Raw genomic sequence first — 14,640 nt, 5'->3', positions numbered from 1 at the left:
TCAGCACCTGCCTCAGCAATGAAAGACACCACTGGCTGCCCTTGGGAGGGCTCTGGTGAGACACTGTCATCACCTGCCCAGGACTTGCTGTCAGATGCACTTATATCCTGCAAAAGCCCTGTCAGGGCCATGCAGGGATCAAGAGCCTAGCAAGGAAGGGACCAGATGAGCACTCAGTTCCCAGCAGAAATTGCTTAGTAAGGCAGGGAGCAACAGGAGAATATCAGCATCCAAGTACAAAGTCAATGGGATCAATGCAGAAGAGCTGTGCAGCAGGCAGAGGCTCTAGCAAGAGTCTAGGGCACAAAAAAACCTCTTGCTCTCATTCTACTGCATCACTTCCAGAGGGAGATGCCAAGATTTGCTGGTACACCTGAAAAAGGCCCTGCCAAGATCTGGATGTAACACCAAACATAGTGCCAGAAAACTGCACCAAATCCTGCCAGACAGGGAGAAGCAAGTCAGGAGTCTGCAGTGCAGAGAAGAGATAACAAACCTCCATCACTGAGCTCCTGATTCACAAGAGGGACCCTCCTTGCTTAGGTCAATAGGCATATTTCGTGGTACCAGTTCTTTTAATCCTGCACAATTCCAGCTTCTCTCCATCTCCCACGAACCTTGGCTCAGGGAATGGGAGACCAGGATCATATCTGCCATGATTTTTTGCAGAGGTTATGCTGTTAGCCAAGCAATACTGCTGGAAGCTGTCTGCCAGAGCACTTCCCTGCTGTCCAGCCCCATCCTCAGACACTGAAGTCAAGCCTCCCAGGATTTGAAACATGGAGCAGGACTATGAAGAGGAGAGGCAGAGTCTTCTGGACAGTAGATCTATCCTAACTCCACACTGTGGAGCTCTACAGACAGTGGTAAAACCTGACAAAAGGGAAGGGAGACAAAAAGGGCATGTCTTGTCTGATGACCTGACCTAATTTTCTCAGTTCTGCCTTCACCGAGCTCACCTGCTGCCCCCTCTTCTGAATGTGCCAACAGGCCGGGAATCACAACTACTGTCAGTGACTCACTGCACATTCTAGAGAAAACAGGTCTTTGCAATGTCAGGTTTGGCCTTAAAATACAGAAGCTTCACCTCTCTGCTAAACAGCTTTACTAGTGCTGAGAAGGCAGGCAAGGCAAAGGCAGCCAGAGGCTGGAATTGTAACTTACTGTAAAACAGATAAAGAAGACTGGAGTCTGGAGAATAGCTCAATTGTATTTACACAAAAACATTAATGAGTTCTGTGGTCCTTTCTGGACAGACAATACCACACCCTGGAAAGGAGCCCTGACCTCCAGTAATTGAGGATGCAGACAAAGAAATAGTTCATCCTGAGTATGCAAGACTATGGCACAGAGCAAAAAAAACCCAGTCAGAAGGCTGGTCCACAGCCTACAGAAAGTACTTATGAGATCCTGTGCTCATGAAACTCCCCCACTTTTTCAAGCAACAGAAAACCCAAGGTGTGCAGATAATTCTTTCCTTGAAAGGAGTGTCTGTTTACAGCAGCCCACCAAAGAAACAGCCAGTTTCACCCATCTGCCCCACCATGCTGTAGAGAAGGAACTGACCCCCTGGTGCCAGCTTGTCAGGAAGGTATGACTCTATCTCCAGCCCAAGAGGAAGTGCTGCAGGGAAGCAGGAAGGTGTCTCATGTGGAACAACCTGGAGGCACCAGCTACTAACATTACACTCCTTATCCTCTCAATCCAGGCCCAGAAGATGTTAAAGGAGACAAGGCTCAGCACAAACTGAATAAAAGAGCTTATGTCTTTGTTGTTACATATTTCAGAGGCAAAACCCAGGGAGGACAAACAGCTCAGTTCAACAAGGATCACCTGTGGCCTCAACAGATCCAGATCCCAACCCCTCTGGTACAAGAGGAAAGGGAAGCAACCTCGTGATCTGCACGAGCTGCCTGCCCAACAAGGCTCACATTCAAGTGCAAACCTGTACCCTGAAGAGCTGTACTTTCACTCTGGCTCCCCTACAACCAAGGGTCAGAGTTGAAACACACAATCCCCAGCCTCCAACACAGATTCTGCCTTCCACTCTGCCCTGCTAACATCTGTGTCCAGAAGGAACACACAGACAACATCCTGCTCCCTCAACACCAAACAGGGAGGCTGATCAGGAGCAAGCAATTTAAATTCAAATACAGAAGAAATACTGGCATAATGCTCTGTTGGCAAAACTTGTTCAGAAAGCTCCTGGCAACATTCAGCTGAACTGTAAGGTAAATTGGGCATTTAGGTATCTGAGCAACAATAACAGACTGTGAGTAGCTGGTGGGGATCTCCTGATGGGTAACAGGACTGGCACTATCAGCCCAAGTCAGAGGAACAGTTTATTCAACTAAGACTGTAGACAGGAAGAAGTCCCAGAACTCAGGTGTCTGCTTCAGCCACCCAAAGCCCAGAGAAAATGTCAGACAAGAAGGAAATGCACTGCAGCAGCACCTGCCATGCCCAAAACACTCCCTTCCAGTGGAAAAGGCTGTCCATTGGCACGGAAAGTGCACCCAGTCCTGCCTACTGCTCCTGAGGAGCCCACAAGGGCAGGACGCACCCACACAAGCACAAACTGTTCTCAGGCACTGCACAACACCTTAGGTCTGATAGGTGGAAGCAAAGACTCTTCCCTCACTAAAAATAAACACCACTGCATGTAAGGGTTGTGAAAGTCCCTCAGTCCTGATATTTCTGCCTACACAGACCTTTAAAAGTCATCCCAGCCATGATACCCATATAACCAGGTGAGGCATAGCAAGAGCACCATAGGTGAAACACCTGTGCTGCAAGTAGCTTATCTTGAAGAGCACTACCCATCCAAGGCCACCACTGGCCACTGGAGAATGCTCCTCTGTCAAGAATTTCACAATTCCTTCACCAGGTCCCAAGCTCAGCAACTTACTCCATCTCTTAGCAGTGAACAGAAATTTTATTGCCACCAAGCAGAGAGAAAAGCAGAGATGTCACAGCTCCAAAAGATGAAATCAGAGCAAAGCTGGCAGTCCTTTGGGTTAACAGTCCTTTTTCAGGAACAGAAACAGCTCTTTCCACACAAATGCCATCAGCTGTTGAGTAAGCTGCTCTGTTTTCTCTGCAGTCTCAGGAAGGATCACATTGGAATGGGGATGTGGATGTTTACCCTGTGCCTGATGAGCCTCACAACAAAATCTGGACTTTGGCAACGCCTCTCCACTCTCTCAGGTTGTCTGCTGACTTCAGGGCCTGAGCTCCCACCCAGGTTATGCACAGAAGGTTTTCTTTATGAAGAGAGAAAACCCAACGCTATTGATCAGCAGGCAGCAAACATCAATCCCTGACTGCACAAGCAAGGGAGAGGTTACTTTCCACCCCTGCTGAGCAGATCCCTCTGGCCTTGCTGCTGCCCAAGGCTCTGCTGGGAGCTCCCCTGGCAGGCACATGCTGCAGGGTACAAAGCTGCCCTGGCAAGAGCTGAACAGCTCTTTCTCTATCAGATTTCTCCCAATTCCCACAGCCACCAAGACTGAGGCAGCTGGTTCAAGCCATTAATAAGATGACAAGCAGTCCGGACAAGCCTGCAGTTCATAAACACTGCAGAGGCTGAAGCTTCCAAGGAAGTCTTCCTCCAGGTTCCCCAGTCTGAAGAGCGCTAAGGCAATGCAGCATTGCACAGCAATTCTCCTTACAGGAAGCCTATTCATGGGAGCCATTTGCACCACAAATGAGTGCCAAGGATATTAAGAGAAACGTGATGGGAAAGGGACACAGGTACAAAGTGGTAAGAAAGCACCTTATATGTGCTGTGAACTCTGAAGAAAGAAGCTTTAGACATCTTTAGGTTTTCTGGAGAGCTAAGCAACTCGGACTATGCCCAGGACATCTGGACTACTCCGAGCCAGACAGGAAGTGAAAACATTTCACAGATGCTTTCATTTACATAGATATTTGCAGTGCATAACTGACAAGGTGTGTAAGCGTCATCACTTCTATTTTCCAGATAGGAAAACGACACGGCAGAACTCTGCAGCTCTGCTAAGTGGCAGAGCAAGAAACAGAGCCTTCATCTCCCACTTTGTGGGGCTGAAAAGCACCCTCTGAATCACACTGCCTGCCTGACGCTGTGGGGCCAGCAGCAGCACAGAGCCCTGCTCCAGAGAAGTTCTGGGAGGAGCAGGTCCTTGCATGCTGGGATGGGGAATGCTGCAAACACCTCCTACATGAGCAACCCCATACACTGCTTACACTGCAACAGGATCACAGGCGTCATTAGAGGCAACACCAAGCTCAGATGCAGAACATTAACACCGTAATAACACTCAAGATCACATGAATCTGGTTCTGAATGACGGTTCTTGAAGCTTGGTTATTTCAATAAAAGATAAAACCAGAGTTATTATTGTAACCAAAGAAGGAGCACCTCTTGAACATGTCCCTACTCCTCTGCCTGCTTCACAGCCCACTCCAAACTCTGAACAAGATCACTCGAGGCTTTTGTGCAGCCTCCCAGCCCACATACAGGTAGGAAGAGCTGAAGAACTCACCCCGCAGCAGAACTCTTCCAAAAAAATCACTATATTCCCACACAATAAGTGCCTGGGGGAGGCAAAGTCCCAGTGCAAGCTCTTCAAATCTGTATCTATTCACTCCTTGGAGCACCATCACTACAATTCCCATCTAAAGGTCTCAGTGGCTACCTGGGAAGGATTCCTCCACCGAATCTCTTCAGTAAGAGTGTTAACAGCACAAATACTCGGTAGTTTACTCCTCTTAAGTGCTACCCACCTGAAATCCGAAGGCTGTTGAGGGTGCTCCCAACAGCTGACTGAAGCCTGGCAGACATCCGAGATACTACAGTCCAACAGAGTGGGCCTCTTGACCAGATCCTAGAGGTTGTTATCAAGTCCTCGCTTTACTCCCAGTTATTTTTCCTGTAGTTCTTCACACTTAAGCCTGGCTCAGCTGCCCGTTTCAAACCTGGTCATCGTCTCTTCCCTTTCACCCAAGGTACGACTTTTCATCAGTCCCCCACAAATTAACACCTGCAGTCTCCCAAAGATGCAACAGGGAGCCCACCCCCCACTTCCACCCCTTATCACCTTCTCAGCCTACCAACACTCTCCTGAACATTTAAGTGTTGGAATCAAACCACAGACATCGTATTTTGGCTGCAAGTTAAATGAGCCCCTGCAGAGCTGCATATACACCTTTTAGCACCTTTGGTCCTCACTCACCCCACAGCATGGCAGCACAAGCAGCTTCACAACCGACCAGCGCCACATTACAGAACAACACAGGGCCACTAAAGCAGCCTCCGGTCCACTTCGGTTATTGTCCAAATGCTCCCAGATAAAAAAAACCGATCAGGATTTAACAGCTCTACAGATCAGTATCTGAACAGCTTTGCTCTGAAATAAACAGCTCATAAGCTCCAACTGCTCTGTTACTTTTGCACAAGAAGTACACGTGCAGGCAGGGAACATCCTGAATTCTAGTACAACTTACTAATAGAACATGAGCCCAGTAAATGTTTCAGTGAGGCTGGATATAATGCAATGTCCTGCTTTAGCCCCATTTTATCCTTTTGAGGGAAGGAAAAACTCTTTAACCAACCCAGATGTGTGCAAAACCCACCCTCAGAGGTGGTAACAAAGTCACTTAATTTCAGAAGTTAGAAAAGGCTGTTCTGTGATGGGGAGAGCTGCAGCTCCCCAGCCTTTACCTGTTCTCTGTGCCCTCACCTCATTGTCTGATACTTGACAGAAGCATCCTTCTATTTCTTCTGCTCCAAAGGAGAAATTAGTGATAAGGAGCTGTGAAATTATCCACCAATTAGGAGAATGAGTCAGTGACACACGAAAAACAAAACCCACTTAACAAGGCAGGATCAGCTTAAGAGCAAAGTCTGATACTGAGACAACAGCTCAGTGCCAAGTTGCAGAATAAATGAGGAATGTAGTAAAAAGAAACAGGGAACCAGAGAGGTCCAGCCCTTGGAAGAAACTCTCTCCTAAAGTTACCAACCTGTATCACTAAGTTCCTCCTGCTCATACTGCTTTTATTCCTGAACTTTCATGTTTTCCAATATTAAAATACACAATTTTAAGTGGAAACACCGCAAGAGCAAAATCTCTTTGTAGACTACCATCATAAATGAAAAAAAAAAAAAAAAAAAACAAAAAAAAAAAAAACCCAAAAAACAAAACACAAAACCAAAAGGTTTGCTATTATTTTCAGCATTTAAACCTAGGCTGACTTGCTCTTAAATACTCTCAATTACTCAGGTAAGCACAATGAAGGCCTTGAGCAAGAAGCACTCTTGAACAGGCAGGTAATTCTGACCTGGATCATCTCACACCTGCAGAGCACAGCTCAGGCTCCTTGTTCTCCTCAGCCACACCTCAGGTGTGACTCCAGCTGGAGGAGGCCACACACGGGCACTGAGGGCTGTCTGTCCTGTGCCATCACCCAGGCACTCACACAAACGCAGCCTCTACCTTCAATAAATAAAGAAATTAGCCTTTGAAGTCAGGCTTTACACAAAGCTTTATTAAAAGGTTTTATTAAGATGTCACTATAAAGTGAAATAACTTTAATACAAAATATTTAGGAATATTACTCACTTACTGAAACAAAAATACTTTTAAACCCTCTGTGTCCCTTCCAGCATCTTTATGGACTATTTACTCACTTTTCCAGTTTCAGCCAGCTGGCTGAACTGCCCTTTTAAGCTCTCATGCACACACAGAAAAAAGAAAAAAAGCTCAGAGTGCATCCAAAAAAATGCACTGTAAGAGCAAAGAAAAAATCTCCGAATTTAGAAAAAACAAGGCACCAAGGCACTATATAAAGACAAATTTGGAAACCCATACGAAACACGTGTTTTGATTTCTCTCTTTTTTTAAGGTATCTGTCAAATCATGTAAAAATTTGTTTTCTTAACAGTGAAGACTGCTGAAAGCATCCTCAAATGTGTGATACCTAGTTTACTCAACCATGCAGAAAAGCATAGCAGACTAATGAACAAAAAAAAAAGTAATGAACTTGTACTCAAAATTAAGCACAAAATCAAAAAACAGCTAACAGCAGATGTACTCACACTGGCTTGCAAAGCCAACAAAGCAGCAACTCCAAACAGTATCTGCAATTTTTCTGAGTATTTTTTATCTGAACTTTTAAATTTTAACAAGAAAAACATTATGGATTGTTTACTGTAACCTCAAAATATTCTGCTAACTAGAAAAAGCTTCTTAAGCCAGAGACCCAAAAGAAACAGCATCACCCATGATGAACCCACAAAGATCTCATGGACCACAGATGAGCTCCTGATAAAACCTAGGCTCATTTACAATGCTTCACTGGGAGTGAAAAATGCATGTAAGTATTTCATATTTCCAGTCAGAAATCAGCCTGAAAACATCACTTTCCATCCTCTCTTTAAATTCCACTTTCAGAATATGGCCTTACCTTCCCTACCTCTTCCAGGTGACTTTACTCCCAGTCTCTGGCTCAGAGCACGAGTTTTTGGAACACTGGGGTTTCACTATCTCAGTGACCACTGAACATGGAAAAGGCAAGTACAAAAGTAATGTCCTGGCCAGTTCATACCTGAGAAACCTACTCATCAGGAGTTGATTCTCCAAACTTGGGCTCTCCAAAACAGGGACCAGCCATTTATCCATCATGGAAGAGCCCATTCCAGTGGAGGTGTCAAGTGAATCTGTAAGATAAGGCTTAACAAACCCAAAACTTCCACTATATAAACCTGGATTCGGTGCTAGAAGGGGTGGGATGCCTTCCCCCCAGGAGATGATGCAGACACTGCAGTGTGCTTACACTTTATACCTGTTCCTAGAAAGAAACAAAACTACTAAATCCCTAAACGTTGACGTTTACTGTACCTTATAACCCCAAACACCAGCAACATCAATAAATGAACATTTATCTGATGAGTAGATACTCAATGTGTATCTCACCCTTTGCACATCCAGAAGACAGAAACCAAACAAAACAACTTTCCTAACAAACCCCACAATTTCCAGCTCATTCAAACCCCTTACGGCAGCTTTGACTTTAGAGATCGGGGCGGGGGGGGGGGGGGTTTGTAAAGAAAAAACCCTCTAAATTCACAACCAACACACTAAAACCACCCCCTGGAGAAGATGCTCAGCACGTGTCCCAGGACCCGCATTAGGATTTCCCCAGCTTGCAGCACAGCTGCTCCCACACAAAAATTAGAAACTCCTTGAACAAAAAAAAAAAAAAAAAAAAAAAAAAAAAAAAAGCCCTAAAACATCTTTCCAAACCTACCAAACGAGCTCGCCCAGCGCACAAACTCCATCCTCGCTCCCCCCCGCCCCAGCCGCATTTCGGCCTCAGCGGCCCTTTTGTAGCTCCCGCACAACAACAAACCGGCCGAGCCTTCTGGATGCCACCCCCCCTTGTTTTGCTGAGACACACACACACACACACACACACACACGGCGCGACAAAAATATCTTTGTGTCACACTCCAGACGACGAAAAAAAACAACCTGCCTTTGCGGCGGGGAGCCCCCCGGCCTGGCTGCACCCTCCGGGCAGCGCAGCGGGGCGGGGGCGGCTCGGCCCCGGGGCCGCAGCCCGGACAAGGGGCCCCGAGCCGGGCGGCCCCGCCAGCGCCACCGGGGATGGGCCCGGCCAGGCCCCGCGGCGGCCCGGTCCCCACAGGGAGAAGGGGGGCGGTTCGCACAATAAACACCGGCGGTACAGCAGCGAGAAACCGGGGCGAGACTCCCCCCAACCCGCCCGGGGGACCCGCCCGAGCCGGGAGGCCGCGGGGTGCCGCAGCCGCTGGCTCCGGCTCCATTTTAGCGCTGCCTCGTCCCACCTTCCCTCTCCCTCCCCTTCCTCCTCCCCCCCGGCCCCACTCACCGCCCCGAATATCCGCGGCCGCCGCCGCCGCCGGCCCCCGATACCCACCTGTGGTGGTGGCGGGGAGCCGGGGGTGCCTGCGGAGCCGGGTGCGGAGGGACGATGGGCGCGGGGCGCGGCGGATGGCGGCGGATTGCGCGGGGCGGCGGCGGCGGCTGCGGCCGATCCGGGCACTCGCTGCCTCCTCCTCCTCCCCCTCCTCCCGTGCCGGCCCGGCCCCGCCGCGCAGCGCCACCTGCAGGGCGCCGCCGGCAGCGCGGGGGCGGCGCTGAGGAGGAGCTCCCTCAGGGGGACAGGGAGCGGCTGGAGAGGGTCCTGTGAGTGTGAGGGGCACCCAGAGGATTTGGGGCTGGAGAGCGTCCTTGTGAGGGGCACCCAGAGGATTTGGGGCTGGAGCAGCTCTCTGATGAGGAGACACTGCGGAGCTGGGCCGGGTCAGTCTGGAGAAGGGAAGGCTGAGAGGGGATCTCAGCAATCCATGGCGATATCTCCCCGGCGTGTCCGAGGATGGTGCCAGACTCTCTTCAGTGATGCCCAGTTGACAGGATGAGGAGCAATGGGCATAAACTAGAAGACAAAAAGTTTCCCCCAACTTCTTTAGGTTGAGGGTGCTGGAGCTCTGGAATAGGTGCCCAGAAAGGGTGTGGAGTTTCCCTCCCTGGAAACATTCCAAACCCACCTGGGCATGTTCCTGTGTCACCTGCTCCAGTGCAGTGACCTGCTCCTGCACCAGTGTAGGTGACCCTACACTGATCTCCAGAGGTCCCTTCCAACCTCAGTTAATCTGTGATTCTGTCAGCTCCCCTCAGAGGGACACCGAGCTGCTGGACTGGATCTGGAGGAGGGCAACAAGGAGGATTGGGGGACTGGAGCATCTCTTATGAGGCAAGGGTTGTCACTGCAGGGTTCATTCCTACAACCATCTCATCCCCCTGTGCCAAGGATGATGTCTCTGAGGGGATACCGGAATTTTTTCCCTCACATTTTTATGACCCCAGAGCCACAGGGGACGTGGGGTGATGACAGGCCCATGAGGATTCCTGTCCAGCCTGAGAGGGAGCAGAAAAACACCACTGAGGGCTGCCTGCTGTTCCCCCGTGGTTTCATGGGCAGCAGGTTCAAAGGCATCCTGGAGGAGCTGCCCCTTGGAAGGACTTCCGTTCAGAAATATCTTTTAATTTGTTCTGTCATCAAGGATGATGGAAATGAATGCAGTAGAGCAAGGCGGTCGCTCCTCTCCCAAAACACTCCACAGAGCCATAAAACATCAACAGCCTTACCAGCAAACACAGTGCCTGCTTCAGCTTCAGGTCAACACAACCTGAGCAGCAGCAGCACAGGCAAGAAATTGGCACTAGAGAGAGTGTTGTGAAAGTTACTGCAAATTGCACTTCCTCTGCCCAGTGGATCTTTTATAGCTTTGGAGATGTGGTCTCCTTGCACCCAAGGACAGAGCAGCCTCTCTCTAATTCTCCTTCCCTGTCAGAACACACACAGGTGTCTGTCAGTGTGACATTTATTTGGTGACAGAAGGCCAGACTGCAGGTACACACATGCATTTATTTCTTAGAGACTGTTCAGCAGTTCAGAAAAATTGTGCACACACACACACATATATATATAACATATATGGGACAAGCACCTGGGCAATTGCTGGTCTCATGCAAATGCACTCTTTAGCTCATTCATGGGTCACCAGTCATATGCTGTCACCCCACATGCCCTTGCCCATGAAGGGAAGGTGGCTTTAGAGGAATTTTGCAGCACATTTCCCAGAGCAGGCGATGCCTCAGGAGGAACAGCTCCCACCTCTCTCCATGTTACAGGAACAGTGTAAGGCCGAGCAGCCGGATTGCTGCTCACAAGAGATATGTCTGATCTCAAACAGTCATCAAGAGTAATGCAGAGGGAAGAAATGCATGAACAGCTTTCTGGACCATATGGGATGTTCCTACAGTTGATCTGCACTGCTATTGAAGTTGCCAGGCACTGAGCTACCAAGAGATGCACCAGCGCTGCTGAAAAGCATCACCTGGCTGTCCTTTTCTGCATATCACAGTATTACAGCACTCCTGCCCCTTTGGTGTCCCATCTCATCTCTCCACAAGTGTTTTGTCTGTCCAGAGACAGGAGACTAATACCTTCCACTTCTCTCCCTACAGGAGCCCAACCCTCCTTCCCAACATTCCCAAACTCCTGCTCTCATCAGCTCGCTGGCAGCTGAGGCATTAGTCTGGTCCCCTTAATTCTTTCTTTCCCCATTGGTCAGACAAGTACACACACATACAAAGAGCTCCTCTAACCTGCTTCCTGCCCATGCAAACTTCACTGTCCTCTACAGGAGTAGCTGCAGACTCACAGTGACAGGAGACCACCCAAAGGCATCACCATTTCCCTTCAGGAGATCAGGAATGTGGGATCCCCTCACTTTCAGTGACTCATGCAGACACCTAAAACCCCCACCATCAGCAGGTGACTCACACAGGTTTGTCCAGGTCAGCACTATCCACACCTGCTGCTGTAATAAGCAGTTCTCCCAAGGTCTCCAGTGCATCTCCAAGGCAACGACCAAGGCCAAGGGAATAGATGCAGCAATTAAAGAAAAAATTAATGCAAACTGTTGTGGTGATCAAAAGGCCAAAGTAAACAAATGAAAGACAATTGTACATTCATTACCAGGTGTGTACACCGCAGTGCCCACAAGCTCCTGGCTTTTCCACCTGTGCCCAGCAGTGTGCCAGAGCCAGCTCTGGAATTCTGCAAGTCTGGCTCAGGACTGCATTAGGGCTGGATTTTCCACCCCCTCACTGTTCAAAGCTGGGCACAATCTGGATAGTCAGAGGACACAGCTTGTCTCTGCCACCACAGGGGAGAGTGTGGCTCCTCTACATCCAGGTCAGCTACATGTGGTCTGTGGGGACACACATGGATCAGACCTTGGCATAAGGTGAGGAGTTCCTTCTGGTGCTCTTTGAAAGACCTGCACCACCTCTCACCAGCCTGTGTATGATTCAAAACAACTGGTGTAAAGTGAGAGCTGGTAGGATTAGACCCACAATAGACTGAGAGGGAGGAGTGTCAACAACGAGAAGCAGTTGGGCAGAGACTGAAGAACAGGTTTCATCTGTATGAAATTCAGTGCATAGCTCTGTTGTCCTAGGGTCACCTAAACCTAAACCAGGACATCTGTGCAAGATCCATTCTGGAAAAACAGCTCACCCACTCTGATTTTTCACCTGTTCCAGAGTCCTTACCAAATTATCCCCTGGACAAGAGAGTCAAGCTCAGGAGTGTTCTGCTTCCTCCTTGCAGGACTAATTACAAGTGAGAGCAGAAATCCTGCTGTGTGCTTCATCCTTCCACTCAGGAGAAACCTGCCAAACACAAAACACCCATTACAGAGGACTTAGAGCCCTCGTATAGGATATACATCCACAGAAATGTCTTCTGGTATAAGGCCTCTTAGAAATAATAGAATTTCTATTATATTCTGCACCTTCTACAAAAATTTGCTCTGCATCCATCAATCCCTGCCCCTGCCTTGCACCAAGCAGGGTGATTTACAGGCTCAGTGCTCCTGTGCCATTTTGCTATCACTTTGTTCAGCTGTAAATGGCAGCCTGCACCACAGGACAGGGCCTTACTGCCCTCGCAGTCATTCACAAAACTCCACAACACACTTGGATAAAGCAAAGTGATCCTTCTCTGTTCCCCATCCAGAGGCCATTTGGCACCACAAAGTACACATTTACCTTCGAGGGTCAGGTCACAGTCCTTCAGTTTTCCATCTGTCTCAGCCAGCAGCCAACATCAGCTGCTGCAGGAGAAACACTCAATGGTCAGTTGTGGAATAACCTGTCCAGGGGAAAATACGCTTTATAATTCCGTGAGGTAGGAGCTGTTTATGCCTTGAAGCATGAAAATCATTTCAAATTCAGTTGTGTCTAAATCAAGAGTGCCTCGTGCCTGCACTGAATTCATTAGCTTATCTGAGACAGCTACAGGGAAATTCAAGCCTGCAACTAAGTGAGCAGGGCCTTAGGACCCAAAACCCAGTCAGCAAGAACATCAATAGAGTTGAGCTGTCATATTTGAGAGGTAGGAGAGAAGACATGAGTAGCTCTGGCAGCTCTCTGTAATCCCACGTATGAGGCTGTGTTATCCAAATATAAGGAAATGTTTTGAAAGCCAGACCTCAAGCAGAACAAAGGGACATTGGGTCTCAAATAGAAAAGATTTTTCCCCCCTCTTATTTAAGACCGAATATCAATGGAGATGCTTTGTAAGAAGAAAGAGGTATTCTGATGAGAGAGGAAGCTGGAGTCTCTCACCTGTCTAAGCTGTAATGGAGTATGAAATACTAGGAATGGAAAAAGAGTATGAAAACCCAGGAATCTTGGCCTGCATTCCAAACTGGGTTACTCGTAATAATTGTGTTACTTACTGCTTCTTCTAGCTGCTGGATCAGGTAGAGACTGTTGATTTTTATTCCTTTGCAGCCCATGGGAGTTGCAGGCTCTGTATGAAAACAAGATGCCATGGAAGCGTTTGTTTGCCAGGCTATTGTTTGTCCTTTTAAAGGCTGCAGACCCACTCCATTCTTCATGAGAAAATGCTGGCTGCCTGAAGGACAAACCAAAATGACTATTTAAGGCACTAAAAATGGAAATCATTTAAAACAGAGCTGATTAAAAGGAAGAAACTATTCTTCCAATGAGAAGTGAATTGCTTTCAGCTGGCCTGAGCACTGAGCTTTGCTTGCAACAAAACCCAAATACCAGTTGCCTGATAATGCAAGTATTTTGGAGGCACTTCATCAGCCATGAGTTCGGTTTTTCCTTGTGCATAACTGCAAAACAAGTCTACTGCTTCTGCTCATCCTGGCTCAGTGATTTTTCCTTTGGCTGGGCTGTTCAGAAGACAGCAAGGCTGTTCTTTAGTCAGATTTTAAAGCCTAGCCTTTCTTGCTGCATCCACTTGGAAGCCCTCACAAAACCTTGGTTGCTTAAATAGCAAGAGATTAAAAAAAAAAACCAAAAAAACAAGAAACATCACACACCTTTCTTACAATGTGACAGCTTGTGTTCTTCAAAAGACTCCAAAGATTGTTGGTGGCATGCTGAGTTTTCAGCACCTTCAGAAAAGAGGGGGAAATAGGGAGATGGAGGTGCAAGTACTAAAGTTTTGTCAGGGAAAGACTTGGGAGTATTTTTCAATACAACACTTCCAAAACACACAGAAAAACACTTGTAGAAGGACCTAGTTTTTTTCAGTTAGCACCTCTGTTTGCTTTATCAAAGCCCCTTCTTCAAAGAGGTTGGAAAAAAATCCAAGACAAATAAGGGGATAGAGTTATTTAACATAGGGTCCTACCAGGTGTATCTCAAAACACAAAGGAATATTTCTGAGGAAGGCAAAACACTCCTGTGTTAGATCAACCTGACTCTTATGACAATTCATAATATAAAAACATCAAACTTCTTTCACTCTAAATCTGACGATCAGTCCAGATTTAAACTACAAAGTAATTTTGTTTCCTACCTTGAAACTCTCATCATGACTATAGTTGCAGTCAGGATGTGAGCTCAAGGACACATTTGGGTTCATGGTTCCAACCTTCCATCACAACAATCTGATTCCTCCCGTCCATGTTTGGTGAGACAGCTACTGTTTCATAGTTCAAAAATATCTTCTTCACCCTGACAAAGGGAAGTATCAGCTGCTTCTGAATGCTCTGGAGCTGAT

At 47.8% G+C, this 14,640-nt stretch overlaps 1 protein-coding gene across 6 annotated transcripts in view; it reads right to left on the bottom strand.

The window, feature by feature from the left end:
* The window catches only part of PRRC2B (proline rich coiled-coil 2B), a 46,555-nt gene extending 37,538 nt beyond the window's left edge, over window positions 1-9,017 (bottom strand). For 2 of the 6 annotated variants that reach the window (XM_066562990.1, XM_066562988.1), the window contains exon 1: window positions 8,896-9,000. The gene's annotated coding sequence lies outside the window, so the exon portion shown is untranslated. Of the gene's footprint in view, window positions 1-8,895 lie in introns of all 6 variants that reach the window. The other 4 variants (XM_066562985.1, XM_066562984.1, XM_066562986.1 and 1 more) reach the window with 4 other exon arrangements.
* Window positions 9,018-14,640: the final 5,623 nt, after the last annotated feature.

Source organism: Molothrus aeneus, chromosome 19 (genome assembly GCF_037042795.1).
Source record: "Molothrus aeneus isolate 106 chromosome 19, BPBGC_Maene_1.0, whole genome shotgun sequence".
In the NCBI taxonomy this organism is placed as follows: domain Eukaryota; kingdom Metazoa; phylum Chordata; class Aves; order Passeriformes; family Icteridae; genus Molothrus; species Molothrus aeneus.
This window is presented reverse-complemented; position numbering and strand designations above follow the sequence as displayed.